The sequence below is a fragment of the Coptis chinensis genome, chromosome 1 (genome assembly GCF_015680905.1).
Source record: "Coptis chinensis isolate HL-2020 chromosome 1, ASM1568090v1, whole genome shotgun sequence".
NCBI classification, from domain to species: domain Eukaryota; kingdom Viridiplantae; phylum Streptophyta; class Magnoliopsida; order Ranunculales; family Ranunculaceae; genus Coptis; species Coptis chinensis.
In genome coordinates, this window is record NC_141456.1 from 31875957 (window position 1) to 31880560 (window position 4604).

Here is a 4604-nt window from a genome sequence, read left to right on the forward strand (position 1 = left end):
GAGGCACAAAATAAGTACTTTTACCATTTGATTAGCTTTAAGAAAAAAAAATTCAACAAATGTCAAGAAGAAAGGAAATCACAATTGATATAAGCATAGCAAAGAAACTATCTTACACAACTATATTGCCTGAGCTGTCTCTCTGCTCTCAAGATTAGAGTACTATCTGAACTGACATTAACAGGAACCGTCAATCTCGACTATGTAGGGGCATAGATTCTGCAAGTCCATCTTCTCACGGACTAATTGTATTCTCCATTAAATTGGCACCTTGAATATGAATGGCATAAAGGCACCAGATCCTTTCAGCAAGTTCACCTAGGCAAATGACACGTCACTGCCTGTTATAATCTCATGATCTTAAATTCCTTTCATGAGTCATGACACTCCTTTTTCATGTGTATTTTCCTTAAGAGACATGGAGGTCTCCGCTTTTCCTTGTCTTCAATACTAATAGTGTTGTTCTGCTGACATTCAACCTCATAAATTGACAAGTGAAGCTCATGTAATTGTAAGATTTTGATTGAATGCAGGTAGGGGACGTGTGAATCAAATAAAACCTTAAGTGAAAGACAAAACAGAATGCCTTCCTCATTCCCCTCTTGAATATCGACCTGAACCCAGCCCTCAAAACGCTTTTAATTTCTTGAAATACACTTATTCTAGCTATGGTTTCCTTTAGTGTTTCCTATAAACTTACAATCTATGTGCTTCTTCCCATCCTTAATACAGCTGCAGCATCTGCAATAGAAAATAGTTAATTCCTTAATACAAGAGAGAGCAGAGAGCTATGGAACACACATACATAATAAAAAAGTATGCAAATGCAAAACCTGATTTTGGATGAATCACCTTTAAATTGTGTCTCTATCTCGAGCATATACAATCTGAATAAGGGACACCTGAAAAAAATGATTGATTTGATTCATTACGTATCATCACTCATGGAGTCAAATGCATGTTTGACGAATGCCTATGTACATATTCCTTCCATATTATAAGACATCCTTCTTTGTTTTGTGTCTCCACTTAACACATAGAATCAAAATGCCAACTAAGTCATTCATTGAAGTACTTAACTGAGTGGGAGTAATGTAAAACATGAAATTTCCCTATTGTTCTGTTGAAAGTATGTGGACCAACATTTGACATTTGTTGAGAATCACATTCTTCTTCTCTTAATTTTCTCCTCTCTTCTTTGCTCTCTATATCAAACCTCAAAATCACCACACGACCCCTAATATGCAACTATAAGAAACAACTGGAACTCAACATTTTACCATCTTTAAAATATAAAGAATTTGATATTCACTGACTTTTTTTGTTACACAGTATCTCAGCCAGAGTTACTAACACATTACCATATATTTCTTTCCACAGTTACTTTGTCTAGCTTATTCAGAGATAGCACCATAGACAATCTGGTAGGTTTCATGTCAAACTGCACTACAGATTGAAAAAACACTAGTAATTTAACTTCAAACCAATGCTTCCGACTTATACTCTTTATATCAGCAATTATGGATGAGCACAGAAACTAAGAAAGAGAGTGACAATTTCTACCCCACTTAGATGCGGGCTTGCAGAGAATTGTGCCTCACAGATAAATTATGCAAAAATAAAGCAGTATAAATGTACAGGTTTGTGTGTGTGTGTTGGGGAGGGGAGGGGAGGAGGGGGTCCGCCGTACCCTCACGCACACACGCATAACAGAGAGAGAGAGAGAGAGAGAGTAATACCATAAAGGGATTGCAATTGCTGCAAGGATTGGTGATACTTTCCACAATTGGTTAAGTTGGTTGGACAACAACGCGATCAAATATCCAACAATGCCATGTCCCTAATCCACAAAACAAAAAATAATGTGGAATCTAGCAGCTCAAACCGAATTACCAGAAGGGATTATATGATGGCAAAGAAAGATGAGGATCTGGTTGCGCAGAGACAAAGCCTCATTTACACTACACAGCTGCATGCTGTACTAATCAGACTTTCACATACATGGACATTACTTTTATTTTCAGAGAAACTCTAATATATAAAATTTGTTTGACTAGCTTCTCAATGCTTAAACTATGCTAACTTCGTGACATACTGATGTGTACCACTTTTCCCAATATTTCCTCATGATATGGTCCCTTCAAGAATGGGACCCCAAGAAAGGAAATATTCAATAAATAAGCTGCGTCCATGAATGATATCCAAAATAAGTTAGTGATTATCGATATGCAAATTTAGTGTGCTCAAATGGAAAGTAATAGAAGACAATAACTAAAAACAATATTGGCAACCAGGATTTTATGATGGAATTCAAAATATATTTCCGAAAATTATGAATCACCTTGTTTGGCAACCTTTTCTGCACTGGAATGGAAACCTCAAATCTCCAAAATCAAGGAATTGTAAGTTTCTATAGGGGGCAAAAACTTGAGATTTCCATATATTCAGGAATTTTAACTACTTGAAATTGTAAGTTTTGGAATTATATTTTCAATTCCAATTCCAAAGGAAAACTTCCAAACAGACCCTAAATGGTAATTCAGAAATCTCAAAATAAACCTATAGAAAGAAAACAATGAAGTTCCAATTATTTAAAATAGGAAACGAAAAAAAGTATGCAACTATTTATTCAATATGCTGGAGACAATTTCGTTCCTCTATTCACCATGAAACTGAATATGAAACTTTCCTCTATTCATCATGAAACTGAAATGAAAGTTTGAAGTGGATAATGTTTAGAATATAGGGGGAGTATACTGTAAATCCAATTTTACCCTTTTACCTGTTCAGAATGTAGAAGCTGAGGCCTTCCATGAGGCAACTTCTGCACTTCTTGATACTGAGCTGAGATAGGTAGGAAACAATGAGAAACTGACAGGAAGTGTTCAATTAAGCGATTCCATCTACTTGAGACACTACCTATTAGAAAGATCTCCTGTTGCAAATTATATGCCGATAAATCCCTATAATGAACAGAGATAAAAGCAAAAACTATTTACTCAAAAACCCAGTCCATATTTTCCAAGATCAATCTCATGGCTAGAGTTAATATTTACTCAATTTTAGATCTCCTGTTACACTTTTTCCTTGTATCGTAATTCATCTTCAAAACAACAGTAAATGTAAAAAGACTAGATTCAACACGAGTCTCTCTTGTTGTATCATTTCTGTGAAGGTACTACTGATGTGCTCACGCTATGCGCGGGTTCATTACGTTGTGAAAAGGGAGAAAAAGTCAATTGAGTGAACTCCATGTTCAAGGACACGCACAAATTATAATGGATGTTAAGGAATTTCTATTTGAGTGCTCAAGAATTAAAATGAATTGAGATCCCAAGATTTCAAAATTAATCGGGATTCCATTGTCCTGTACACCTTTTTGTTTTTGAGTTGGAGGAGAGGGGCTAATCTAAAATTAGTTAATTACTAAGTGACTCATCTTGTGATGCACTTTCTTTAGAAACTAATTATATACCAGCTGAAATTTCAATGATGCACACGAAGAAAGGAGACTAATATATGTGAGGATAAATTCCGGTTACCTCACAATCCCTGTACACCACTTCAAAGCAAAGTGCACACCTGAAGAAGAAGAAGAAGCGTGCATAGGTATCACACCCCAACTTTCTAGAAAAATTAAAAACTGATATTCAATCATCTGAAACCAGGGTGAAACAAAACCCACTAACATATTATCAACTACGATATTAAAATATGAGATCAAATTAAAACTGAAAGAACAACGCTTCATTTACAAATAAATTTTTTTACTAACCAACTCTATTACATCTGTTTCAATTCAAAACCGCATACTTTTAAAAAAACTTAAACCGTAAGACTCCAAGAGCAAATCCAAGTCACGTGTCTTCATCCACTGCACTCCACCATCTATATTCTCAAGAACACACCCACGTTGCAAAACAAAGCAAACATGGGTCAGCAAATTGAATTTGCTGGTATGAATAGACTAACAACAAAATATATATAATAATCTTTCAAATGAATAAATATAATATTACCAACCATTTCAACTTGGAAGACAATATAGTTCCGTTTTTCTAAAACGGCGTGTAGTTTCTTCCAAAGTAAGATTTCACCCCTAATATAAAATTTCAAGAATCTCATATAACAGTACTCATTATTCCCACTTTTCAAAATAGCTCACAACATAAATACTACTTACATTCCATTTATTAAATGCACATATGATAACCTAATTAACTATGAGTTTGGTATACCTTACCTTTAAGCCAACACGTCGTCTTAGGGTAGGATATTTACGCCCCTCGCTTGAGAAAAGATTAATAGATCCTACCCTCCCAAAAAACGAGTTAGACATCACAATAAAATGATTTATCTCAGCCAGTCAAATTTTCATTCATAATCAAACCTCATTTAAGACATTGAAGTCTAATTAATTCAACATAGTTCGTCCCGTATATTCGGGGAATACCACTTATCATAATACCTATATCAAAGGTAGTCATTCATATGACATCATTACGTCATAAAATTTTTGAGTGCATAACTATAGATCTCAGACTATCACAAGTCATTAATATTTTCTTAATAACATATCAAGTTATAGTCATTTCGCAGTCACG

General features: G+C 34.8%; 1 long non-coding RNA gene across 5 annotated transcripts; it reads right to left on the reverse strand.

Annotated features, from left to right (window-relative positions):
• LOC147523494 (uncharacterized) lies at positions 1 to 3643 on the reverse strand. Of its 5 annotated transcripts, none has more exons than XR_015216112.1 (5): positions 3543 to 3643; positions 2783 to 2844; positions 1740 to 1840; positions 853 to 902; positions 1 to 741 (listed from the first exon to the last, which is right to left on the reverse strand). It is a non-coding gene; the product is annotated as an uncharacterized LOC147523494 (long non-coding RNA). The 5 variants fall into 5 exon arrangements; XR_015216110.1 differs by having other exon boundaries at positions 2783 to 2935; XR_015216111.1 differs by lacking the exon at positions 3543 to 3643 and adding an exon at positions 2920 to 3526.
• Between the last annotated feature and the right edge of the window lie 961 nt (positions 3644 to 4604).